A 27,228-nucleotide genomic window follows, 5' to 3' on the forward strand; every position below is an offset into this window, starting at 1 on the left:
TGTTGGAGCGTCCAGGCACAGGACTTCTGCTGCTGCTGACTAAATGGCCTCCTTAATTGGATCATTTGAGTAGCCAGCACACCTGTGCAGGTAGGGCATGACATGATAGGCAGCTGCCTTGATAGCGGGTGGGTGCTGAATGTTCCTAATTGACAAAATAAGATTAATGCTTATGAAGAAATATAAAATCTCATCCCTTCCCCAATATCGCGCCACACCCCTACCCCTTAATTCCCTGGTTGAACGTGATGGACATATGTCTTTTTTCGACCGTACTAACTATGTAACTATGTAACATAACATGGGGGGGGGGGGGGGGGGTCTCCTGGCTGTTCACACAGGTGTGTCATTGCTGTACATTGACCATGCATTGCTTCTGTGGTATTGCAAAGGCAAAGACAAATGCTTCCAGCCATCCATTGCACTAATGGATTGGTCATCAGCTGGCTGTCTATGTCCCGCATCAATATAGACCAAAGTACAGAGGGTTAGGCTATGCTATTGTGCACCTACCTGATGCATCAGAAGGTGCGAGGCCCTTGCTAAATTCTGTGCACAGACTTTGAGATCTATGCTTTAGACTGTATCTAAACCTGCTCCAACATGGACTGACATTCTGGCCTACTTTCAGCCGATGCGACTTGTCTGTCGCTGAACAGTCGCTTTTTATGTATTCAGCACCTATGTATAATGTTGTAAAAATGCTCTAGAAGCTAAAGTCGCAGAAATGTCACACATATTTGGCCTGCAACTTTCTGTGCGACAAATTCAGACAGGAAAAATCAGTATAAATCCTTAGAAAATTATCCCCCAGTGTCTCCATCTGCTGGCGGTATTGAATAAGCATTGCTGCACTGATGGGGTATGCATTAGACGAAAAAAAAGAAGAAAAAGAAGAATAATACGCCCAGAAAAGAGGCGAAAAGGAGAAAAACGTAAAAAAACGTGAAAAAAAAGTAAGAGGAAGAGAAGGGAAAAAAAGGTGGAAATGGGTTTAAAAGTGATTTCGGCGGAGAAATATATATATGCGCACACACACACATAGATATAAACGTATTCTCCGTTGAGATATTGCAGCCGCTGCTGTGTCCAGGCCCAGGAGCCTTAGCACTGTGCTGTGATGTCACTCAATACCACTGACATCACTAGGTGTAAACAACATCTCTCCTTTGCTGTGTATGTGACTATGGAGCTGTTTGGTGATGTCGTCTATTACGGCCTTCATAGAAGCAACAGGAGATTGTTGCATCCATCTTGAACCCTCAGAACTACAGTGCTATGATGTCACTCACTTCCACAGGCCTTGCAGAGTGTAAACAACAACAACCCAGCTTTGTTGTGTATGTAACCAAAGGGATTTGTGATGTCACCTAGAACCTTCACAGCAGCGACAGCTTTATGAGGAGCATCAGCACTGCTCTGCCTGAGCAGAACCATCACCGCCATAGGTTGTCAAATAACCCGGATTTAACCCACACAGGTAAGTCCAATGGGGTGCAGGCATGTCCTCTATGCTTACAGCTTCCCGTGGGTGTTGGTTTGATACCGTTTGGGGACAGCCAAGGAGGCATCTGCAGGCAACAAAGGTAGGTGTGTGCTTGTGTGTGTGTTTCCTATGCAGATCCTAAGCCCAGTGTCACATGCAAGTAGGAGGAGTAAGAAGGGTTCCTGGCAAATCCGGGTTATGGATTGCATTTAAAAAGGCCCCGTGGGAGTGCAATGGGCCCCTGTCTTGCTGCTTAGCAATAATGGTATGGGTTTAGGTTCTGCTGTGTGTACTGGTGGTTGACTGCCCCCCAGCCCAGAGTGTGCATGGAAAATTGTCTGGCAGCCTCCCTGACAGCAAGCAGTGATAGTGCCCATGAAGGGGACCTTGTTGGGCCCGCCCCTTTCACGGTTATCGCTTCTCGGCCTTTTGGCTAAGATCAAGTGTAGTATCTGTTCTTATCAGTTTAATATCTGATACGTCCCCTATCTGGGGACCATATATTAAATGGATTTTTGAGAACGGGGGCCGATTTCGAAGCTTGCTTCCGTCGCCCTATGCATTGACCCGATATGGCAGTATCTTCGGGTACAGTGCACCACCCCCTTACAGGGTTAAAAAGAAAGATTCCTACTTTCATTGCTACCTGCTTGCTGGCTAGCCAGCTAGCCAGCCCTGTGGGCCTTGCTGCTGCTGCAGCCAAAAAACAAAAGGTGGTGCTGCTGCTGCTTCTGCTGCTTCTGCTTGTGTCTGGCCCCTGTTGGAGCGTCCAGGCACAGGACTTCTGCTGCTGCTGACTAAATGGCCTCCTTAATTGGATCATTTGAGTAGCCAGCACACCTGTGCAGGTAGGGCATGACATGATAGGCAGCTGCCTTGATAGCGGGTGGGTGCTGAATGTTCCTAATTGACAAAATAAGATTAATGCTTATGAAGAAATATAAAATCTCATCCCTTCCCCAATATCGCGCCACACCCCTACCCCTTAATTCCCTGGTTGAACGTGATGGACATATGTCTTTTTTCGACCGTACTAACTATGTAACTATGTAACATAACATGGGGGGGGGGGGGGGGGGGTCTCCTGGCTGTTCACACAGGTGTGTCATTGCTGTACATTGACCATGCATTGCTTCTGTGGTATTGCAAAGGCAAAGACAAATGCTTCCAGCCATCCATTGCACTAATGGATTGGTCATCAGCTGGCTGTCTATGTCCCGCATCAATATAGACCAAAGTACAGAGGGTTAGGCTATGCTATTGTGCACCTACCTGATGCATCAGAAGGTGCGAGGCCCTTGCTAAATTCTGTGCACAGACTTTGAGATCTATGCTTTAGACTGTATCTAAACCTGCTCCAACATGGACTGACATTCTGGCCTACTTTCAGCCGATGCGACTTGTCTGTCGCTGAACAGTCGCTTTTTATGTATTCAGCACCTATGTATAATGTTGTAAAAATGCTCTAGAAGCTAAAGTCGCAGAAATGTCACACATATTTGGCCTGCAACTTTCTGTGCGACAAATTCAGACAGGAAAAATCAGTATAAATCCTTAGAAAATTATCCCCCAGTGTCTCCATCTGCTGGCGGTATTGAATAAGCATTGCTGCACTGATGGGGTATGCATTAGACGAAAAAAAAGAAGAAAAAGAAGAATAATACGCCCAGAAAAGAGGCGAAAAGGAGAAAAACGTAAAAAAACGTGAAAAAAAAGTAAGAGGAAGAGAAGGGAAAAAAAGGTGGAAATGGGTTTAAAAGTGATTTCGGCGGAGAAATATATATATATATATATATATATATATATATGCGCACACACACACATAGATATAAACGTATTCTCCGTTGAGATATTGCAGCCGCTGCTGTGTCCAGGCCCAGGAGCCTTAGCACTGTGCTGTGATGTCACTCAATACCACTGACATCACTAGGTGTAAACAACATCTCTCCTTTGCTGTGTATGTGACTATGGAGCTGTTTGGTGATGTCGTCTATTACGGCCTTCATAGAAGCAACAGGAGATTGTTGCATCCATCTTGAACCCTCAGAACTACAGTGCTATGATGTCACTCACTTCCACAGGCCTTGCAGAGTGTAAACAACAACAACCCAGCTTTGTTGTGTATGTAACCAAAGGGATTTGTGATGTCACCTAGAACCTTCACAGCAGCGACAGCTTTATGAGGAGCATCAGCACTGCTCTGCCTGAGCAGAACCATCACCGCCATAGGTTGTCAAATAACCCGGATTTAACCCACACAGGTAAGTCCAATGGGGTGCAGGCATGTCCTCTATGCTTACAGCTTCCCGTGGGTGTTGGTTTGATACCGTTTGGGGACAGCCAAGGAGGCATCTGCAGGCAACAAAGGTAGGTGTGTGCTTGTGTGTGTGTTTCCTATGCAGATCCTAAGCCCAGTGTCACATGCAAGTAGGAGGAGTAAGAAGGGTTCCTGGCAAATCCGGGTTATGGATTGCATTTAAAAAGGCCCCGTGGGAGTGCAATGGGCCCCTCTCTTGATGATTAGCAATAATGGTATGGGTTTAGGTTCTGCTGTGTGTACTGGTGGTTGACTGCCCCCCAGCCCAGAGTGTGCATGGAAAATTGTCTGGCAGCCTCCCTGACAGCAAGCAGTGATAGTGCCCATGAAGGGGACCTTGTTTGGCCCGCCCCTTTCACGGTTATCGCTTCTCGGCCTTTTGGCTAAGATCAAGTGTAGTATCTGTTCTTATCAGTTTTCATGCTGGTGGGGATGGGTGCTGCATGGAGGATGCAGGTGTACCAGGGCTTTCCGGGGCTGGTTCTGAGGAATCAGCTCGACGGCTGCCCCGATGTGACCTGTTCCCTCCGGGTCTCGCCATGAGGCTGAGAGGGTCTAGAGCCGAGGTACTTTGTGCCTCGGGGAGTGGTGACCCCGAGGTGCCGAAACTCACTGGGAGAATAGGCTCACTGAGTTGAAGCACGGGCACCATAATCTCTTCACCTTGTGGCACTCACCTCTTGATTCCCGGCCTTCTGGCTAGGATCAGAGAAATTTTTATAGATCCGGCCGGATGTCCGGGCAGTATATCTGCACACATTCACTTATTTATTTCTTTTTTTGTCTCACTGTGTCACTTTTTGCGTGTTGTGTGTTCACAGGATTTGTCAGGATGCGGTAGCCCTTCTGGGTGTCCCTCCTGGCGGTCTAGGGGAGGTGTGTGTGGCCATTAGGTTCCGCACCTCCCTGCAAACACCCCGGGTACTCCTGCTTTGGCAGGGTACCTACCGTAATTGGCTCTGCGGGCAGATACCTTGGCTAACGCCAAGGGGGATGCCGGGAGCATTTGTGGTCCCCTAGTAGCTTCGGCGAAAAGGGACATCGAACCTGGAACCTCGCAGGTACCTTTTGGTCCGGAGGCGAAGGGTAAGGTTTGTTGGGGGGCCTCTCTCCTATCGGAGAAGGGCTTGCGATAGACCGCATCCTTTGTGCACGTTTTTTTTTAGTGTAACACGTTTGCACTTTTTCTTGCACTTTGGGTGAATCGAAAGCACGTTCCTCGGCTTTAGATAAAAAAAAAAAAATCTGTTCTTATCAGTTTAATATCTGATACGTCCCCTATCTGGGGACCATATATTAAATGGATTTTTGAGAACGGGGGCCGATTTCGAAGCTTGCTTCCGTCGCCCTATGCATTGACCCGATATGGCAGTATCTTCGGGTACAGTGCACCACCCCCTTACAGGGTTAAAAAGAAAGATTCCTACTTTCATTGCTACCTGCTTGCTGGCTAGCCAGCTAGCCAGCCCTGTGGGCCTTGCTGCTGCTGCAGCCAAAAAACAAAAGGTGGTGCTGCTGCTGCTTCTGCTGCTTCTGCTTGTGTCTGGCCCCTGTTGGAGCGTCCAGGCACAGGACTTCTGCTGCTGCTGACTAAATGGCCTCCTTAATTGGATCATTTGAGTAGCCAGCACACCTGTGCAGGTAGGGCATGACATGATAGGCAGCTGCCTTGATAGCGGGTGGGTGCTGAATGTTCCTAATTGACAAAATAAGATTAATGCTTATGAAGAAATATAAAATCTCATCCCTTCCCCAATATCGCGCCACACCCCTACCCCTTAATTCCCTGGTTGAACGTGATGGACATATGTCTTTTTTCGACCGTACTAACTATGTAACTATGTAACATAACATGGGGGGGGGGGGGGTCTCCTGGCTGTTCACACAGGTGTGTCATTGCTGTACATTGACCATGCATTGCTTCTGTGGTATTGCAAAGGCAAAGACAAATGCTTCCAGCCATCCATTGCACTAATGGATTGGTCATCAGCTGGCTGTCTATGTCCCGCATCAATATAGACCAAAGTACAGAGGGTTAGGCTATGCTATTGTGCACCTACCTGATGCATCAGAAGGTGCGAGGCCCTTGCTAAATTCTGTGCACAGACTTTGAGATCTATGCTTTAGACTGTATCTAAACCTGCTCCAACATGGACTGACATTCTGGCCTACTTTCAGCCGATGCGACTTGTCTGTCGCTGAACAGTCGCTTTTTATGTATTCAGCACCTATGTATAATGTTGTAAAAATGCTCTAGAAGCTAAAGTCGCAGAAATGTCACACATATTTGGCCTGCAACTTTCTGTGCGACAAATTCAGACAGGAAAAATCAGTATAAATCCTTAGAAAATTATCCCCCAGTGTCTCCATCTGCTGGCGGTATTGAATAAGCATTGCTGCACTGATGGGGTATGCATTAGACGAAAAAAAAGAAGAAAAAGAAGAATAATACGCCCAGAAAAGAGGCGAAAAGGAGAAAAACGTAAAAAAACGTGAAAAAAAAGTAAGAGGAAGAGAAGGGAAAAAAAGGTGGAAATGGGTTTAAAAGTGATTTCGGCGGAGAAATATATATATATATATATATATATATATATATATATATATATATATATATATATATATGCGCACACACACACATAGATATAAACGTATTCTCCGTTGAGATATTGCAGCCGCTGCTGTGTCCAGGCCCAGGAGCCTTAGCACTGTGCTGTGATGTCACTCAATACCACTGACATCACTAGGTGTAAACAACATCTCTCCTTTGCTGTGTATGTGACTATGGAGCTGTTTGGTGATGTCGTCTATTACGGCCTTCATAGAAGCAACAGGAGATTGTTGCATCCATCTTGAACCCTCAGAACTACAGTGCTATGATGTCACTCACTTCCACAGGCCTTGCAGAGTGTAAACAACAACAACCCAGCTTTGTTGTGTATGTAACCAAAGGGATTTGTGATGTCACCTAGAACCTTCACAGCAGCGACAGCTTTATGAGGAGCATCAGCACTGCTCTGCCTGAGCAGAACCATCACCGCCATAGGTTGTCAAATAACCCGGATTTAACCCACACAGGTAAGTCCAATGGGGTGCAGGCATGTCCTCTATGCTTACAGCTTCCCGTGGGTGTTGGTTTGATACCGTTTGGGGACAGCCAAGGAGGCATCTGCAGGCAACAAAGGTAGGTGTGTGCTTGTGTGTGTGTTTCCTATGCAGATCCTAAGCCCAGTGTCACATGCAAGTAGGAGGAGTAAGAAGGGTTCCTGGCAAATCCGGGTTATGGATTGCATTTAAAAAGGCCCCGTGGGAGTGCAATGGGCCCCTGTCTTGCTGCTTAGCAATAATGGTATGGGTTTAGGTTCTGCTGTGTGTACTGGTGGTTGACTGCCCCCCAGCCCAGAGTGTGCATGGAAAATTGTCTGGCAGCCTCCCTGACAGCAAGCAGTGATAGTGCCCATGAAGGGGACCTTGTTGGGCCCGCCCCTTTCACGGTTATCGCTTCTCGGCCTTTTGGCTAAGATCAAGTGTAGTATCTGTTCTTATCAGTTTAATATCTGATACGTCCCCTATCTGGGGACCATATATTAAATGGATTTTTGAGAACGTGGGCCGATTTCGAAGCTTGCTTCCGTCGCCCTATGCATTGACCCGATATGGCAGTATCTTCGGGTACAGTGCACCACCCCCTTACAGGGTTAAAAAGAAAGATTCCTACTTTCATTGCTACCTGCTTGCTGGCTAGCCAGCTAGCCAGCCCTGTGGGCCTTGCTGCTGCTGCAGCCAAAAAACAAAAGGTGGTGCTGCTGCTGCTTCTGCTGCTTCTGCTTCTGCTTGTGTCTGGCCCCTGTTGGAGCGTCCAGGCACAGGACTTCTGCTGCTGCTGACTAAATGGCCTCCTTAATTGGATCATTTGAGTAGCCAGCACACCTGTGCAGGTAGGGCATGACATGATAGGCAGCTGCCTTGATAGCGGGTGGGTGCTGAATGTTCCTAATTGACAAAATAAGATTAATGCTTATGAAGAAATATAAAATCTCATCCCTTCCCCAATATCGCGCCACACCCCTACCCCTTAATTCCCTGGTTGAACGTGATGGACATATGTCTTTTTTCGACCCTACTAACTATGTAACTATGTAACATAACATGGGGGGGGGGGGGGGTCTCCTGGCTGTTCACACAGGTGTGTCATTGCTGTACATTGACCATGCATTGCTTCTGTGGTATTGCAAAGGCAAAGACAAATGCTTCCAGCCATCCATTGCACTAATGGATTGGTCATCAGCTGGCTGTCTATGTCCCGCATCAATATAGACCAAAGTACAGAGGGTTAGGCTATGCTATTGTGCACCTACCTGATGCATCAGAAGGTGCGAGGCCCTTGCTAAATTCTGTGCACAGACTTTGAGATCTATGCTTTAGACTGTATCTAAACCTGCTCCAACATGGACTGACATTCTGGCCTACTTTCAGCCGATGCGACTTGTCTGTCGCTGAACAGTCGCTTTTTATGTATTCAGCACCTATGTATAATGTTGTAAAAATGCTCTAGAAGCTAAAGTCGCAGAAATGTCACACATATTTGGCCTGCAACTTTCTGTGCGACAAATTCAGACAGGAAAAATCAGTATAAATCCTTAGAAAATTATCCCCCAGTGTCTCCATCTGCTGGCGGTATTGAATAAGCATTGCTGCACTGATGGGGTATGCATTAGACGAAAAAAAAGAAGAAAAAGAAGAATAATACGCCCAGAAAAGAGGCGAAAAGGAGAAAAACGTAAAAAAACGTGAAAAAAAAGTAAGAGGAAGAGAAGGGAAAAAAAGGTGGAAATGGGTTTAAAAGTGATTTCGGCGGAGAAATATATATATATATATATATATATATATATATATATATATATGCGCACACACACACATAGATATAAACGTATTCTCCGTTGAGATATTGCAGCCGCTGCTGTGTCCAGGCCCAGGAGCCTTAGCACTGTGCTGTGATGTCACTCAATACCACTGACATCACTAGGTGTAAACAACATCTCTCCTTTGCTGTGTATGTGACTATGGAGCTGTTTGGTGATGTCGTCTATTACGGCCTTCATAGAAGCAACAGGAGATTGTTGCATCCATCTTGAACCCTCAGAACTACAGTGCTATGATGTCACTCACTTCCACAGGCCTTGCAGAGTGTAAACAACAACAACCCAGCTTTGTTGTGTATGTAACCAAAGGGATTTGTGATGTCACCTAGAACCTTCACAGCAGCGACAGCTTTATGAGGAGCATCAGCACTGCTCTGCCTGAGCAGAACCATCACCGCCATAGGTTGTCAAATAACCCGGATTTAACCCACACAGGTAAGTCCAATGGGGTGCAGGCATGTCCTCTATGCTTACAGCTTCCCGTGGGTGTTGGTTTGATACCGTTTGGGGACAGCCAAGGAGGCATCTGCAGGCAACAAAGGTAGGTGTGTGCTTGTGTGTGTGTTTCCTATGCAGATCCTAAGCCCAGTGTCACATGCAAGTAGGAGGAGTAAGAAGGGTTCCTGGCAAATCCGGGTTATGGATTGCATTTAAAAAGGCCCCGTGGGAGTGCAATGGGCCCCTGTCTTGCTGCTTAGCAATAATGGTATGGGTTTAGGTTCTGCTGTGTGTACTGGTGGTTGACTGCCCCCCAGCCCAGAGTGTGCATGGAAAATTGTCTGGCAGCCTCCCTGACAGCAAGCAGTGATAGTGCCCATGAAGGGGACCTTGTTGGGCCCGCCCCTTTCACGGTTATCGCTTCTCGGCCTTTTGGCTAAGATCAAGTGTAGTATCTGTTCTTATCAGTTTTCATGCTGGTGGGGATGGGTGCTGCATGGAGGATGCAGGTGTACCAGGGCTTTCCGGGGCTGGTTCTGAGGAATCAGCTCGACGGCTGCCCCGATGTGACCTGTTCCCTCCGGGTCTCGCCATGAGGCTGAGAGGGTCTAGAGCCGAGGTACTTTTGTGCCTCGGGGAGTGGTGACCCTGAGGTGCCGAAACTCACTGGGAGAATAGACTCACTGGGTTGAAGCACGGGCACCATAATCTCTTCACCTTGTGGCACTCACCTCTTGATTCCCGGCCTTCTGGCTAGGATCAGAGAAATTTTTATAGATCCGGCCGGATGTCCGGGCAGTATATCTGCACACATTCACTTATTTATTTCTTTTTTGTCTCACTGTGTCACTTTTTGCGTGTTGTGTGTTCACAGGATTTGTCAGGATGCGGTAGCCCTTCTGGGTGTCCCTCCTGGCGGTCTAGGGGAGGTGTGTGTGGCCATTAGGTTCCGCACCTCCCTGCAAACACCCCGGGTACTCCTGCTTTGGCAGGGTACCTACCGTAATCGGCTCTGCGGGCAGATACCTTGGCTAACGCCAAGGGGGATGCCGGGAGCATTTGTGGTCCCCTAGTAGCTTCGGCGAAAAGGGACATCGAACCTGGAACCTCGCAGGTACCTTTTGGTCCGGAGGCGAAGGGTAAGGTTTGTTGGGGGGCCTCTCTCCTATCGGAGAAGGGCTTGCGATAGACCGCATCCTTTGTGCACGTTTTTTTAGTGTAACACGTTTGCACTTTTTCTTGCACTTTGGGTGAATCGAAAGCACGTTCCTCGGCTTTAGATAAAAAAAAAAAAAAAAAAAAAATCTGTTCTTATCAGTTTAATATCTGATACGTCCCCTATCTGGGGACCATATATTAAATGGATTTTTGAGAACGGGGGCCGATTTCGAAGCTTGCTTCCGTCGCCCTATGCATTGACCCGATATGGCAGTATCTTCGGGTACAGTGCACCACCCCCTTACAGGGTTAAAAAGAAAGATTCCTACTTTCATTGCTACCTGCTTGCTGGCTAGCCAGCTAGCCAGCCCTGTGGGCCTTGCTGCTGCTGCAGCCAAAAAACAAAAGGTGGTGCTGCTGCTGCTTCTGCTGCTTCTGCTTCTGCTTGTGTCTGGCCCCTGTTGGAGCGTCCAGGCACAGGACTTCTGCTGCTGCTGACTAAATGGCCTCCTTAATTGGATCATTTGAGTAGCCAGCACACCTGTGCAGGTAGGGCATGACATGATAGGCAGCTGCCTTGATAGCGGGTGGGTGCTGAATGTTCCTAATTGACAAAATAAGATTAATGCTTATGAAGAAATATAAAATCTCATCCCTTCCCCAATATCGCGCCACACCCCTACCCCTTAATTCCCTGGTTGAACGTGATGGACATATGTCTTTTTTCGACCGTACTAACTATGTAACTATGTAACATAACATGGGGGGGGTCTCCTGGCTGTTCACACAGGTGTGTCATTGCTGTACATTGACCATGCATTGCTTCTGTGGTATTGCAAAGGCAAAGACAAATGCTTCCAGCCATCCATTGCACTAATGGATTGGTCATCAGCTGGCTGTCTATGTCCCGCATCAATATAGACCAAAGTACAGAGGGTTAGGCTATGCTATTGTGCACCTACCTGATGCATCAGAAGGTGCGAGGCCCTTGCTAAATTCTGTGCACAGACTTTGAGATCTATGCTTTAGACTGTATCTAAACCTGCTCCAACATGGACTGACATTCTGGCCTACTTTCAGCCGATGCGACTTGTCTGTCGCTGAACAGTCGCTTTTTATGTATTCAGCACCTATGTATAATGTTGTAAAAATGCTCTAGAAGCTAAAGTCGCAGAAATGTCACACATATTTGGCCTGCAACTTTCTGTGCGACAAATTCAGACAGGAAAAATCAGTATAAATCCTTAGAAAATTATCCCCCAGTGTCTCCATCTGCTGGCGGTATTGAATAAGCATTGCTGCACTGATGGGGTATGCATTAGACGAAAAAAAAGAAGAAAAAGAAGAATAATACGCCCAGAAAAGAGGCGAAAAGGAGAAAAACGTAAAAAAACGTGAAAAAAAAGTAAGAGGAAGAGAAGGGAAAAAAAGGTGGAAATGGGTTTAAAAGTGATTTCGGCGGAGAAATATATATATATATATATATATATATATATATATATGCGCACACACACACACATAGATATAAACGTATTCTCCGTTGAGATATTGCAGCCGCTGCTGTGTCCAGGCCCAGGAGCCTTAGCACTGTGCTGTGATGTCACTCAATACCACTGACATCACTAGGTGTAAACAACATCTCTCCTTTGCTGTGTATGTGACTATGGAGCTGTTTGGTGATGTCGTCTATTACGGCCTTCATAGAAGCAACAGGAGATTGTTGCATCCATCTTGAACCCTCAGAACTACAGTGCTATGATGTCACTCACTTCCACAGGCCTTGCAGAGTGTAAACAACAACAACCCAGCTTTGTTGTGTATGTAACCAAAGGGATTTGTGATGTCACCTAGAACCTTCACAGCAGCGACAGCTTTATGAGGAGCATCAGCACTGCTCTGCCTGAGCAGAACCATCACCGCCATAGGTTGTCAAATAACCCGGATTTAACCCACACAGGTAAGTCCAATGGGGTGCAGGCATGTCCTCTATGCTTACAGCTTCCCGTGGGTGTTGGTTTGATACCGTTTGGGGACAGCCAAGGAGGCATCTGCAGGCAACAAAGGTAGGTGTGTGCTTGTGTGTGTGTTTCCTATGCAGATCCTAAGCCCAGTGTCACATGCAAGTAGGAGGAGTAAGAAGGGTTCCTGGCAAATCCGGGTTATGGATTGCATTTAAAAAGGCCCCGTGGGAGTGCAATGGGCCCCTGTCTTGCTGCTTAGCAATAATGGTATGGGTTTAGGTTCTGCTGTGTGTACTGGTGGTTGACTGCCCCCCAGCCCAGAGTGTGCATGGAAAATTGTCTGGCAGCCTCCCTGACAGCAAGCAGTGATAGTGCCCATGAAGGGGACCTTGTTGGGCCCGCCCCTTTCACGGTTACCGCTTCTCGGCCTTTTGGCTTCGATCCCGTGCGGTTTACCGGGCGGGTTAGGAGTTGAAGGGGGTGGTGATCGGGGCCCTCTTTGCGGGGGGCCCTGGGTTATTTCGGAGTTGCGATAGTGGGTTTCATCACCTGCAAAAATGAGTGGAGGAGAGAGGATTCGCGGAATGGAAGACACGGTCAGGATTTTCGTCCCAACGGAACATCGGGGAACGGTTGGCCTGGACCAGATTGTGCTGGAGATTCTACGCAGGCTCCAGTACCTAAAGGTAACAGATGTATTTGCAATGCAAGATTTCCCTAGACAGGGTATTTATGATGTTACATTTGTTAATTCCGAGATTTGTCAGAGGGTCTACAAGGACCTGGAAGGAATGAAGAGAAAGAATGAGCCGGATATTATGAGGAAAGTTAAAGTAGAGCCTTTGTTTCTGAGTACAGAGAAAGTGGTCATCGTACATATGTACAATCCCAAAGTTACAGACTCAATGGTAACAAATTTTCTTTATCGTTATTGTGAAGAAGTGAAGTTTTTTGGAAAACTAAAGAACAGACATGGTTTTTTTAACTGTAAAAGGAAATATGTTGTGAAGTTCAAGAAGGATGAGTCTATGGAGGAGGGAATTAAGAGTATTCCTCAAGTTTTTTCCATTGGAGGAGAGCGTGGTTTTTGTTTTTATGAGGGGCAGCTTCAGTTTTGCCGCAAATGTCAAGCATATGGCCACGTGCAGGACGCATGTCCTGTGAAGGGTGTTGTTTGTAGGAACTGTGGCAAGACTGGGCATGAAACAAGTTTTTGCGTTGAGGAAAAGACTTGTGATATTTGTGGGAGTAATTCCCATTTGGCAAGAGGATGTCACTTATGGTACAAGAGAAGGAGTTATGCTGATGCGGCTGGAAGTAAAGGTGGACAGAGCAATGAACAGGGAATGGGAAGGAGGTCTTTTTCAGAAGCCACAGGTGTGGATGGAGGTGTGGATGGAGGTGTGGATGGAGGTGAAAAATCTAATGTGGAGGGGGAATGTGAAGTCGGGAGGAGCGCAGGTGGTACGATTGTTAAAAATGTTGTTGCTCAGGTGGATGTGATTAAAGAGGCTTTTGTGGAGACAAGTGTGGTGGTTGAACAGGAGTATAAGAAAGTGGTCTCCACAAGTGAAGTAACATGTGCAAAGGGGGTGGAGGTCAAGAAGATTGAAACTGTGTATGGAGATGTGTTTCCTTGTGGAAGCATGAGTGGTGATGTGGAATGTCCAGACCCTGTTGTGGGGGAGGAGGAGGGAATGGAATTCCAAGAAAATGTGCAGTCATCTGAGAAGTCCCTTACACCTGCTCAGAGATTTGTCAGCAGTGATGAGGAGGATGAGGTGGGGGTGGAAAGTAAAAGAAGTAAAAAAGGAAGTTGGACTGGGGATCAAGAGGACCCAGTGGTTGGAAGAGGAGTTGAAATGGACAGGGACTCTGATCCAGGGTCGCCTGATTGTTATGAAAATGTTTTAAGGAAAGTTGAGAGTCAGAGCAGTAATTTTTAACTATGATGGATATTAAAGTTTTGATTTTATTCATTTTAGTTATTATGACTCTTATCTTAACAACCCTTAATGTCAGGAGTATTGGATCAGAAGTAAGAAGAGCTGCTATTTTTGAGGTGTTGGAGAATGTGAGAGCTGATATAATATGTTTACAGGAGTGTGCAATTAAATCAGCACCTTATGCTGATGAGTGGAGGATGGGACAATCTTTTTGGTCAACTAGTACGGATAACAAAAATGAAGGAGTTGGTTTTTTAATCAAAAATAACAATATCAAAGTTTTAAATTGCCAGATTTTAATACCAGGCCGTTGCATGGTTTTAAACTTTGAGTTTTTAGACCAGAGGATTAGAGTTTTTAACGTATATGCCCCAGCAGAGAAGAAAGAGCGGTTGGTTTTTTTAGAGTCCTTGAAGTTTTTTATCCCTGGTCGGGAAAGTACTATAGTGGCTGGTGATTTTAACTGTATCCGTACTGTTAATGACCGTGAGAGTGCTGCTGAAGTCCGAACTGACATTACCTCTAATGCTTTAAATCAATTAGTACAAGACTTACACTATATAGATGCTGGACTGATGATTGACACTGATGATAGATATACATATGTATCGGATAGTGGTCACTGTAAATCCCGAATAGATTATATTTTTGTGTCTGAAGGGATGAAGGTGGCCCGGTGTAATCAGATGATGTCGATTTTCTCAGATCATAAAATTTTATCTGCTGAAATAAGCATCTCAGAGTCCATTGCCTTTGGTAGGGGACTCTGGAAGTTGAATGTGAGTTTACTTGAAGAAGAGGAGGTAATGGCAGGTTTTAAAAATATATTTTTATCCTGTGCTGCTAAACAAGACTGTTTTAAAAATATTTTAGACTGGTGGGATTGGGCTAAAGTGAACTTTGCTGGTTATTTTAAGTCTGTTTGCATTAAGAGAGCACAGGAGAAGAGGCGGAGAGATGAGACTTTAGTTTCACAGTTGGAGACTCTCTTTAAGTTTAAGAACGCTGGTCTAGAGGTGGATGCTGAAATTTGTGAAATTAAGGAAGAGATGAAGACAAGGTTGAAGGAAAGAGGAAGGAATATTGTTTACAGGGCTAAGGTGCAACATTTGGAGGAGAATGAACAATGTAGTCGATATTTTTTTAAAAAGTGTTTTAAGCCAAAGGGGGTCTTTAAGTCAGTTTTAACCTCAAGTGGTGAGGTGGTTGGTAGGGAGATGGAGGAGGAGGTTTGTAAATTTTATGAAACACTTTTTAGTAATGAAAGTAAAGCTGCTATTAATGAAATGGAAGACTACTGTAACATTTTAGAGGATCAAATTCCAGATGAGGAGAAAGTTTTTTTGGTGGAAGATGTTAGTGAAAATGAAATTAGAATGGCGCTGAATGGAATGGCAAAAGGTAAAACCCCTGGTAGTGACGGCCTTCCAGCTGAGTTTTATGTTGTATTTTGGCCTCTTTTAAAAGATGTTTTTACTCGGGTTGTGCAATATGTTTTTAAGTTTGGGATTTTAGCTGATTCAATGAAGAAGGGAATTATCACACTAATACATAAGAAAGGTGACGAACGTGATATAAAAAATTGGAGACCAATTTCATTGTTAAACAGTGACTATAAAATTATTGCTAAAATTGTTGCAAACAGGCTTAGGAATATTATTGGCCATATGGTAGATAATTACCAAGTATGTGCTGTACCCGGGAGAAGAATTACTGATAATTTATTGATTTTAAGGGATATTATTTATTATTGTAATTTTAATAAGGTGCCTCTTTTTGTCGAGTCAGTGGATTTCGAGAAGGCCTATGATAAAGTCGCACACAAATTTATGTTTACGGCCCTAAAACATATGGGGATCCCAATGAAGTTATTACATGTTATTAAAGGGTTATATAATGGTGTTACTGGACAAGTTTTAATGAATGGCCATGTTGGTCCTGCTTTTAAGATTTTATCAGGGGTTCGGCAGGGTTGCCCACTCTCCCCAATCCTTTTCATCTGTGTAATAGAGGCCTTGTTAAAGAATGTTCAGAAAGACAAATGTGTTAAAGGAGTTTTTATACCTGGCAGTGGTGGGAGTGATCTTAAGGTTTTAAGCTACATGGATGATGTTGTGTTTACATGTACTTCAAAAGCAGATTTGAATAGAGTGAATTTGCATATTCAAATTTTTTGCTGTGTGGCCGGAATGTGTGTAAACTGGGGCAAATGTCATTTGGTGAATTTTGGGAAATGCGAAGATGTGTTGGTGGATGGAGTAGAGATAAAGGAGAATGTGGAAGTTTTAGGGGTCATTTTTGAAAAGAATCTTAAAGGGAGAGAGACTTACAACAAGCTGGACAGTAAAATTGAAAAGAAATTGAATTTTTGGAAATTGAGGAGTTTATCCCTTAAAGGGAAAGTACTTGTTATTAAGACTGTGATTTTACCTTTACTTTTATATACTGCGATGGTTTTTCCACCTGGTAAGCTTTGGATGAGGAAGACAACAAGAAGACTTTTTGTTTTCTTTTGGGGATCCAAAATGGAAAAAATGAAAAGAGAGAAGGTAATGAGTACTGTAAAGAATGGTGGATATGACTTTCCAAATATTGATTTGTTTTTAAAGTTACACTATTTTCTTTTAATTTTCAAGACGATCCAGTGCAATAGTAAAACAGCTGATATGTGTAAATATTTAGCAGGATGGTTGTTTTCTAAGTGGGGCTGGTGTGAGAGGGATCTGAGGAAACCAATGGCGCTGATTATACCTACCTTTTATGTGGTTCTTCGGTCTTTCAATGATCAGTTTAATTTGAGCTCCTTGGGGAAACCTGAAAAGAAGAAAATAGAATATGAGTTGAGAAAGAGTGAAAAATTTAATGAAGTACCATTCTGTAATATTGCACAGTCAGTTAATATTTGGAGCCTTTTTAATTCCTTTGGTTTATCAAATAGACAAAAAGATGTGGTATGGATGTCTTACCATGGTTGCCTCCCAACTCGAGTGTTTTTAAGAGGAAGAGGAATAAGAGTGAGTGAACAGTGTCCAAGAGAGGGTTGTGGAGGTAAAGAAGATATTGTACATTTGTGGTGGGACTGTTTTTATGCCAAGGAAGTTTTTAGGCTTTTAACAAGATTTTTTATTGCACTTATGGGTTTTAATGATTTTACTTTTGAGAAAATTTTTATCGGTCAGGACTTTAACATGAAGAATGATGCACGTGTTACTTGGATAATTTTTTCTGTTTTTAAAGAAGTTTTATGGGACTCCAGGAATTTGCTTGTTTTTAAAAATGTTTCCATTTCTCCAAGTGAATGTAGGAGGTTGTTGCTCGGAAGACTTTTTATTGCATATTTATTAGATAAGAAGAGAATGGGAGAAGACAATGCTGAAAAGATCTGGAAATATACCCAATGGTGGAAACTGTAAGTCTGACCAGTTTATGTTTTGTTTTTTAAATGTTTTTGTTTTCCTTCAGCTTTTACCTTTTGGTTTTAAGTTCTTGACCCTCGGTTCCCTTTTTTTTGTCTTTCCGCATGATGTTTTTTCAGACATTGTTTTAAGTGACGAGTCCTGGTAGGAGACCTGATGATCGTTCAAACAATAGTCTGTAACTGAGGAAAAAAAAAAAAAAAAAAAAAAAAAAAATCTGTTCTTATCAGTTTAATATCTGATACGTCCCCTATCTGGGGACCATATATTAAATGGATTTTTGAGAACGGGGGCCGATTTCGAAGCTTGCTTCCGTCGCCCTATGCATTGACCCGATATGGCAGTATCTTCGGGTACAGTGCACCACCCCCTTACAGGGTTAAAAAGAAAGATTCCTACTTTCATTGCTACCTGCTTGCTGGCTAGCCAGCTAGCCAGCCCTGTGGGCCTTGCTGCTGCTGCAGCCAAAAAACAAAAGGTGGTGCTGCTGCTGCTTCTGCTGCTTCTGCTTCTGCTTGTGTCTGGCCCCTGTTGGAGCGTCCAGGCACAGGACTTCTGCTGCTGCTGACTAAATGGCCTCCTTAATTGGATCATTTGAGTAGCCAGCACACCTGTGCAGGTAGGGCATGACATGATAGGCAGCTGCCTTGATAGCGGGTGGGTGCTGAATGTTCCTAATTGACAAAATAAGATTAATGCTTATGAAGAAATATAAAATCTCATCCCTTCCCCAATATCGCGCCACACCCCTACCCCTTAATTCCCTGGTTGAACGTGATGGACATATGTCTTTTTTCGACCGTACTAACTATGTAACTATGTAACATAACATGGGGGGGGGGGGGGGGGGTCTCCTGGCTGTTCACACAGGTGTGTCATTGCTGTACATTGACCATGCATTGCTTCTGTGGTATTGCAAAGGCAAAGACAAATGCTTCCAGCCATCCATTGCACTAATGGATTGGTCATCAGCTGGCTGTCTATGTCCCGCATCAATATAGACCAAAGTACAGAGGGTTAGGCTATGCTATTGTGCACCTACCTGATGCATCAGAAGGTGCGAGGCCCTTGCTAAATTCTGTGCACAGACTTTGAGATCTATGCTTTAGACTGTATCTAAACCTGCTCCAACATGGACTGACATTCTGGCCTACTTTCAGCCGATGCGACTTGTCTGTCGCTGAACAGTCGCTTTTTATGTATTCAGCACCTATGTATAATGTTGTAAAAATGCTCTAGAAGCTAAAGTCGCAGAAATGTCACACATATTTGGCCTGCAACTTTCTGTGCGACAAATTCAGACAGGAAAAATCAGTATAAATCCTTAGAAAATTATCCCCCAGTGTCTCCATCTGCTGGCGGTATTGAATAAGCATTGCTGCACTGATGGGGTATGCATTAGACGAAAAAAAAGAAGAAAAAGAAGAATAATACGCCCAGAAAAGAGGCGAAAAGGAGAAAAACGTAAAAAAACGTGAAAAAAAAGTAAGAGGAAGAGAAGGGAAAAAAAGGTGGAAATGGGTTTAAAAGTGATTTCGGCGGAGAAATATATATATATATATATATATATATATATATATATATATATATATATGCGCACACACACACATAGATATAAACGTATTCTCCGTTGAGATATTGCAGCCGCTGCTGTGTCCAGGCCCAGGAGCCTTAGCACTGTGCTGTGATGTCACTCAATACCACTGACATCACTAGGTGTAAACAACATCTCTCCTTTGCTGTGTATGTGACTATGGAGCTGTTTGGTGATGTCGTCTATTACGGCCTTCATAGAAGCAACAGGAGATTGTTGCATCCATCTTGAACCCTCAGAACTACAGTGCTATGATGTCACTCACTTCCACAGGCCTTGCAGAGTGTAAACAACAACAACCCAGCTTTGTTGTGTATGTAACCAAAGGGATTTGTGATGTCACCTAGAACCTTCACAGCAGCGACAGCTTTATGAGGAGCATCAGCACTGCTCTGCCTGAGCAGAACCATCACCGCCATAGGTTGTCAAATAACCCGGATTTAACCCACACAGGTAAGTCCAATGGGGTGCAGGCATGTCCTCTATGCTTACAGCTTCCCGTGGGTGTTGGTTTGATACCGTTTGGGGACAGCCAAGGAGGCATCTGCAGGCAACAAAGGTAGGTGTGTGCTTGTGTGTGTGTTTCCTATGCAGATCCTAAGCCCAGTGTCACATGCAAGTAGGAGGAGTAAGAAGGGTTCCTGGCAAATCCGGGTTATGGATTGCATTTAAAAAGGCCCCGTGGGAGTGCAATGGGCCCCTGTCTTGCTGCTTAGCAATAATGGTATGGGTTTAGGTTCTGCTGTGTGTACTGGTGGTTGACTGCCCCCCAGCCCAGAGTGTGCATGGAAAATTGTCTGGCAGCCTCCCTGACAGCAAGCAGTGATAGTGCCCATGAAGGGGACCTTGTTGGGCCCGCCCCTTTCACGGTTATCGCTTCTCGGCCTTTTGGCTAAGATCAAGTGTAGTATCTGTTCTTATCAGTTTAATATCTGATACGTCCCCTATCTGGGGACCATATATTAAATGGATTTTTGAGAACGGGGGCCGATTTCGAAGCTTGCTTCCGTCGCCCTATGCATTGACCCGATATGGCAGTATCTTCGGGTACAGTGCACCACCCCCTTACAGGGTTAAAAAGAAAGATTCCTACTTTCATTGCTACCTGCTTGCTGGCTAGCCAGCTAGCCAGCCCTGTGGGCCTTGCTGCTGCTGCAGCCAAAAAACAAAAGGTGGTGCTGCTGCTGCTTCTGCTGCTTCTGCTTCTGCTTGTGTCTGGCCCCTGTTGGAGCGTCCAGGCACAGGACTTCTGCTGCTGCTGACTAAATGGCCTCCTTAATTGGATCATTTGAGTAGCCAGCACACCTGTGCAGGTAGGGCATGACATGATAGGCAGCTGCCTTGATAGCGGGTGGGTGCTGAATGTTCCTAATTGACAAAATAAGATTAATGCTTATGAAGAAATATAAAATCTCATCCCTTCCCCAATATCGCGCCACACCCCTACCCCTTAATTCCCTGGTTGAACGTGATGGACATATGTCTTTTTTCGACCGTACTAACTATGTAACTATGTAACATAACATGGGGGGGGGGGGGGGGGGGTCTCCTGGCTGTTCACACAGGTGTGTCATTGCTGTACATTGACCATGCATTGCTTCTGTGGTATTGCAAAGGCAAAGACAAATGCTTCCAGCCATCCATTGCACTAATGGATTGGTCATCAGCTGGCTGTCTATGTCCCGCATCAATATAGACCAAAGTACAGAGGGTTAGGCTATGCTATTGTGCACCTACCTGATGCATCAGAAGGTGCGAGGCCCTTGCTAAATTCTGTGCACAGACTTTGAGATCTATGCTTTAGACTGTATCTAAACCTGCTCCAACATGGACTGACATTCTGGCCTACTTTCAGCCGATGCGACTTGTCTGTCGCTGAACAGTCGCTTTTTATGTATTCAGCACCTATGTATAATGTTGTAAAAATGCTCTAGAAGCTAAAGTCGCAGGAATGTCACACATATTTGGCCTGCAACTTTCTGTGCGACAAATTCAGACAGGAAAAATCAGTATAAATCCTTAGAAAATTATCCCCCAGTGTCTCCATCTGCTGGCGGTATTGAATAAGCATTGCTGCACTGATGGGGTATGCATTAGACGAAAAAAAAGAAGAAAAAGAAGAATAATACGCCCAGAAAAGAGGCGAAAAGGAGAAAAACGTAAAAAAACGTGAAAAAAAAGTAAGAGGAAGAGAAGGGAAAAAAAGGTGGAAATGGGTTTAAAAGTGATTTCGGCGGAGAAATATATATATATATATATATATATATATATATATATATATATGCGCACACACACACATAGATATAAACGTATTCTCCGTTGAGATATTGCAGCCGCTGCTGTGTCCAGGCCCAGGAGCCTTAGCACTGTGCTGTGATGTCACTCAATACCACTGACATCACTAGGTGTAAACAACATCTCTCCTTTGCTGTGTATGTGACTATGGAGCTGTTTGGTGATGTCGTCTATTACGGCCTTCATAGAAGCAACAGGAGATTGTTGCATCCATCTTGAACCCTCAGAACTACAGTGCTATGATGTCACTCACTTCCACAGGCCTTGCAGAGTGTAAACAACAACAACCCAGCTTTGTTGTGTATGTAACCAAAGGGATTTGTGATGTCACCTAGAACCTTCACAGCAGCGACAGCTTTATGAGGAGCATCAGCACTGCTCTGCCTGAGCAGAACCATCACCGCCATAGGTTGTCAAATAACCCGGATTTAACCCACACAGGTAAGTCCAATGGGGTGCAGGCATGTCCTCTATGCTTACAGCTTCCCGTGGGTGTTGGTTTGATACCGTTTGGGGACAGCCAAGGAGGCATCTGCAGGCAACAAAGGTAGGTGTGTGCTTGTGTGTGTGTTTCCTATGCAGATCCTAAGCCCAGTGTCACATGCAAGTAGGAGGAGTAAGAAGGGTTCCTGGCAAATCCGGGTTATGGATTGCATTTAAAAAGGCCCCGTGGGAGTGCAATGGGCCCCTGTCTTGCTGCTTAGCAATAATGGTATGGGTTTAGGTTCTGCTGTGTGTACTGGTGGTTGACTGCCCCCCAGCCCAGAGTGTGCATGGAAAATTGTCTGGCAGCCTCCCTGACAGCAAGCAGTGATAGTGCCCATGAAGGGGACCTTGTTGGGCCCGCCCCTTTCACGGTTATCGCTTCTCGGCCTTTTGGCTAAGATCAAGTGTAGTATCTGTTCTTATCAGTTTAATATCTGATACGTCCCCTATCTGGGGACCATATATTAAATGGATTTTTGAGAACGGGGGCCGATTTCGAAGCTTGCTTCCGTCGCCCTATGCATTGACCCGATATGGCAGTATCTTCGGGTACAGTGCACCACCCCCTTACAGGGTTAAAAAGAAAGATTCCTACTTTCATTGCTACCTGCTTGCTGGCTAGCCAGCTAGCCAGCCCTGTGGGCCTTGCTGCTGCTGCAGCCAAAAAACAAAAGGTGGTGCTGCTGCTGCTTCTGCTGCTTCTGCTTCTGCTTGTGTCTGGCCCCTGTTGGAGCGTCCAGGCACAGGACTTCTGCTGCTGCTGACTAAATGGCCTCCTTAATTGGATCATTTGAGTAGCCAGCACACCTGTGCAGGTAGGGCATGACATGATAGGCAGCTGCCTTGATAGCGGGTGGGTGCTGAATGTTCCTAATTGACAAAATAAGATTAATGCTTATGAAGAAATATAAAATCTCATCCCTTCCCCAATATCGCGCCACACCCCTACCCCTTAATTCCCTGGTTGAACGTGATGGACATATGTCTTTTTTCGACCGTACTAACTATGTAACTATGTAACATAACATGGGGGGGGGGGGGGGGGGTCTCCTGGCTGTTCACACAGGTGTGTCATTGCTGTACATTGACCATGCATTGCTTCTGTGGTATTGCAAAGGCAAAGACAAATGCTTCCAGCCATCCATTGCACTAATGGATTGGTCATCAGCTGGCTGTCTATGTCCCGCATCAATATAGACCAAAGTACAGAGGGTTAGGCTATGCTATTGTGCACCTACCTGATGCATCAGAAGGTGCGAGGCCCTTGCTAAATTCTGTGCACAGACTTTGAGATCTATGCTTTAGACTGTATCTAAACCTGCTCCAACATGGACTGACATTCTGGCCTACTTTCAGCCGATGCGACTTGTCTGTCGCTGAACAGTCGCTTTTTATGTATTCAGCACCTATGTATAATGTTGTAAAAATGCTCTAGAAGCTAAAGTCGCAGAAATGTCACACATATTTGGCCTGCAACTTTCTGTGCGACAAATTCAGACAGGAAAAATCAGTATAAATCCTTAGAAAATTATCCCCCAGTGTCTCCATCTGCTGGCGGTATTGAATAAGCATTGCTGCACTGATGGGGTATGCATTAGACGAAAAAAAAGAAGAAAAAGAAGAATAATACGCCCAGAAAAGAGGCGAAAAGGAGAAAAACGTAAAAAAACGTGAAAAAAAAGTAAGAGGAAGAGAAGGGAAAAAAAGGTGGAAATGGGTTTAAAAGTGATTTCGGCGGAGAAATATATATATATATATATATATATATATATATATATATATATATATATGCGCACACACACACATAGATATAAACGTATTCTCCGTTGAGATATTGCAGCCGCTGCTGTGTCCAGGCCCAGGAGCCTTAGCACTGTGCTGTGATGTCACTCAATACCACTGACATCACTAGGTGTAAACAACATCTCTCCTTTGCTGTGTATGTGACTATGGAGCTGTTTGGTGATGTCGTCTATTACGGCCTTCATAGAAGCAACAGGAGATTGTTGCATCCATCTTGAACCCTCAGAACTACAGTGCTATGATGTCACTCACTTCCACAGGCCTTGCAGAGTGTAAACAACAACAACCCAGCTTTGTTGTGTATGTAACCAAAGGGATTTGTGATGTCACCTAGAACCTTCACAGCAGCGACAGCTTTATGAGGAGCATCAGCACTGCTCTGCCTGAGCAGAACCATCACCGCCATAGGTTGTCAAATAACCCGGATTTAACCCACACAGGTAAGTCCAATGGGGTGCAGGCATGTCCTCTATGCTTACAGCTTCCCGTGGGTGTTGGTTTGATACCGTTTGGGGACAGCCAAGGAGGCATCTGCAGGCAACAAAGGTAGGTGTGTGCTTGTGTGTGTGTTTCCTATGCAGATCCTAAGCCCAGTGTCACATGCAAGTAGGAGGAGTAAGAAGGGTTCCTGGCAAATCCGGGTTATGGATTGCATTTAAAAAGGCCCCGTGGGAGTGCAATGGGCCCCTGTCTTGCTGCTTAGCAATAATGGTATGGGTTTAGGTTCTGCTGTGTGTACTGGTGGTTGACTGCCCCCCAGCCCAGAGTGTGCATGGAAAATTGTCTGGCAGCCTCCCTGACAGCAAGCAGTGATAGTGCCCATGAAGGGGACCTTGTTGGGCCCGCCCCTTTCACGGTTATCGCTTCTCGGCCTTTTGGCTAAGATCAAGTGTAGTATCTGTTCTTATCAGTTTAATATCTGATACGTCCCCTATCTGGGGACCATATATTAAATGGATTTTTGAGAACGGGGGCCGATTTCGAAGCTTGCTTCCGTCGCCCTATGCATTGACCCGATATGGCAGTATCTTCGGGTACAGTGCACCACCCCCTTACAGGGTTAAAAAGAAAGATTCCTACTTTCATTGCTACCTGCTTGCTGGCTAGCCAGCTAGCCAGCCCTGTGGGCCTTGCTGCTGCTGCAGCCAAAAAACAAAAGGTGGTGCTGCTGCTGCTTCTGCTGCTTCTGCTTCTGCTTGTGTCTGGCCCCTGTTGGAGCGTCCAGGCACAGGACTTCTGCTGCTGCTGACTAAATGGCCTCCTTAATTGGATCATTTGAGTAGCCAGCACACCTGTGCAGGTAGGGCATGACATGATAGGCAGCTGCCTTGATAGCGGGTGGGTGCTGAATGTTCCTAATTGACAAAATAAGATTAATGCTTATGAAGAAATATAAAATCTCATCCCTTCCCCAATATCGCGCCACACCCCTACCCCTTAATTCCCTGGTTGAACGTGATGGACATATGTCTTTTTTCGACCGTACTAACTATGTAACTATGTAACATAACATGGGGGGGGGGGGGGGGGGGGTCTCCTGGCTGTTCACACAGGTGTGTCATTGCTGTACATTGACCATGCATTGCTTCTGTGGTATTGCAAAGGCAAAGACAAATGCTTCCAGCCATCCATTGCACTAATGGATTGGTCATCAGCTGGCTGTCTATGTCCCGCATCAATATAGACCAAAGTACAGAGGGTTAGGCTATGCTATTGTGCACCTACCTGATGCATCAGAAGGTGCGAGGCCCTTGCTAAATTCTGTGCACAGACTTTGAGATCTATGCTTTAGACTGTATCTAAACCTGCTCCAACATGGACTGACATTCTGGCCTACTTTCAGCCGATGCGACTTGTCTGTCGCTGAACAGTCGCTTTTTATGTATTCAGCACCTATGTATAATGTTGTAAAAATGCTCTAGAAGCTAAAGTCGCAGAAATGTCACACATATTTGGCCTGCAACTTTCTGTGCGACAAATTCAGACAGGAAAAATCAGTATAAATCCTTAGAAAATTATCCCCCAGTGTCTCCATCTGCTGGCGGTATTGAATAAGCATTGCTGCACTGATGGGGTATGCATTAGACGAAAAAAAAGAAGAAAAAGAAGAATAATACGCCCAGAAAAGAGGCGAAAAGGAGAAAAACGTAAAAAAACGTGAAAAAAAAGTAAGAGGAAGAGAAGGGAAAAAAAGGTGGAAATGGGTTTAAAAGTGATTTCGGCGGAGAAATATATATATATATATATATATATATATATATATATATATATGCGCACACACACACATAGATATAAACGTATTCTCCGTTGAGATATTGCAGCCGCTGCTGTGTCCAGGCCCAGGAGCCTTAGCACTGTGCTGTGATGTCACTCAATACCACTGACATCACTAGGTGTAAACAACATCTCTCCTTTGCTGTGTATGTGACTATGGAGCTGTTTGGTGATGTCGTCTATTACGGCCTTCATAGAAGCAACAGGAGATTGTTGCATCCATCTTGAACCCTCAGAACTACAGTGCTATGATGTCACTCACTTCCACAGGCCTTGCAGAGTGTAAACAACAACAACCCAGCTTTGTTGTGTATGTAACCAAAGGGATTTGTGATGTCACCTAGAACCTTCTCAGCAGCGACAGCTTTATGAGGAGCATCAGCACTGCTCTGCCTGAGCAGAACCATCACCGCCATAGGTTGTCAAATAACCCGGATTTAACCCACACAGGTAAGTCCAATGGGGTGCAGGCATGTCCTCTATGCTTACAGCTTCCCGTGGGTGTTGGTTTGATACCGTTTGGGGACAGCCAAGGAGGCATCTGCAGGCAACAAAGGTAGGTGTGTGCTTGTGTGTGTGTTTCCTATGCAGATCCTAAGCCCAGTGTCACATGCAAGTAGGAGGAGTAAGAAGGGTTCCTGGCAAATCCGGGTTATGGATTGCATTTAAAAAGGCCCCGTGGGAGTGCAATGGGCCCCTGTCTTGCTGCTTAGCAATAATGGTATGGGTTTAGGTTCTGCTGTGTGTACTGGTGGTTGACTGCCCCCCAGCCCAGAGTGTGCATGGAAAATTGTCTGGCAGCCTCCCTGACAGCAAGCAGTGATAGTGCCCATGAAGGGGACCTTGTTGGGCCCGCCCCTTTCACGGTTATCGCTTCTCGGCCTTTTGGCTAAGATCAAGTGTAGTATCTGTTCTTATCAGTTTAATATCTGATACGTCCCCTATCTGGGGACCATATATTAAATGGATTTTTGAGAACGGGGGCCGATTTCGAAGCTTGCTTCCGTCGCCCTATGCATTGACCCGATATGGCAGTATCTTCGGGTACAGTGCACCACCCCCTTACAGGGTTAAAAAGAAAGATTCCTACTTTCATTGCTACCTGCTTGCTGGCTAGCCAGCTAGCCAGCCCTGT

General features: G+C 45.2%; 8 non-coding genes and 3 pseudogenes across 8 annotated transcripts; all 11 read left to right on the top strand.

Moving 5' to 3' along the window:
• The first annotated feature begins 1,899 nt into the window (after positions 1 to 1,899).
• Positions 1,900 to 2,090, top strand: LOC130313020 (U2 spliceosomal RNA). The gene has a single exon (XR_008861052.1). It is a non-coding gene; the product is annotated as a U2 spliceosomal RNA (small nuclear RNA).
• A 2,076-nt stretch (positions 2,091 to 4,166) lies between these two features.
• Positions 4,167 to 4,326, top strand: LOC130313035 (U2 spliceosomal RNA; annotated as a pseudogene).
• Positions 4,327 to 5,021: 695 nt separating this feature from the next.
• On the top strand, positions 5,022 to 5,200 carry LOC130313029 (U2 spliceosomal RNA; annotated as a pseudogene).
• A 2,097-nt stretch (positions 5,201 to 7,297) lies between these two features.
• Positions 7,298 to 7,488, top strand: LOC130313026 (U2 spliceosomal RNA). Its single transcript, XR_008861058.1, has one exon. It is a non-coding gene; the product is annotated as a U2 spliceosomal RNA (small nuclear RNA).
• A 2,088-nt stretch (positions 7,489 to 9,576) lies between these two features.
• On the top strand, positions 9,577 to 9,736 carry LOC130313033 (U2 spliceosomal RNA; annotated as a pseudogene).
• Positions 9,737 to 10,429: 693 nt separating this feature from the next.
• LOC130313030 (U2 spliceosomal RNA) lies at positions 10,430 to 10,617 on the top strand. The gene has a single exon (XR_008861060.1). It is a non-coding gene; the product is annotated as a U2 spliceosomal RNA (small nuclear RNA).
• A 7,195-nt stretch (positions 10,618 to 17,812) lies between these two features.
• On the top strand, positions 17,813 to 18,010 carry LOC130313031 (U2 spliceosomal RNA). Its single transcript, XR_008861061.1, has one exon. It is a non-coding gene; the product is annotated as a U2 spliceosomal RNA (small nuclear RNA).
• A 2,097-nt stretch (positions 18,011 to 20,107) lies between these two features.
• On the top strand, positions 20,108 to 20,298 carry LOC130313021 (U2 spliceosomal RNA). The gene has a single exon (XR_008861053.1). It is a non-coding gene; the product is annotated as a U2 spliceosomal RNA (small nuclear RNA).
• Positions 20,299 to 22,390: 2,092 nt separating this feature from the next.
• Positions 22,391 to 22,581, top strand: LOC130313023 (U2 spliceosomal RNA). The gene has a single exon (XR_008861055.1). It is a non-coding gene; the product is annotated as a U2 spliceosomal RNA (small nuclear RNA).
• A 2,097-nt stretch (positions 22,582 to 24,678) lies between these two features.
• Positions 24,679 to 24,869, top strand: LOC130313024 (U2 spliceosomal RNA). Its single transcript, XR_008861056.1, has one exon. It is a non-coding gene; the product is annotated as a U2 spliceosomal RNA (small nuclear RNA).
• Positions 24,870 to 26,962: 2,093 nt separating this feature from the next.
• On the top strand, positions 26,963 to 27,153 carry LOC130313025 (U2 spliceosomal RNA). Its single transcript, XR_008861057.1, has one exon. It is a non-coding gene; the product is annotated as a U2 spliceosomal RNA (small nuclear RNA).
• The last annotated feature ends 75 nt before the right edge of the window (positions 27,154 to 27,228 follow it).

The sequence above is a fragment of the Hyla sarda genome, unplaced genomic scaffold (assembly GCF_029499605.1).
Source record: "Hyla sarda isolate aHylSar1 unplaced genomic scaffold, aHylSar1.hap1 scaffold_1749, whole genome shotgun sequence".
Lineage (NCBI taxonomy): Eukaryota > Metazoa > Chordata > Amphibia > Anura > Hylidae > Hyla > Hyla sarda.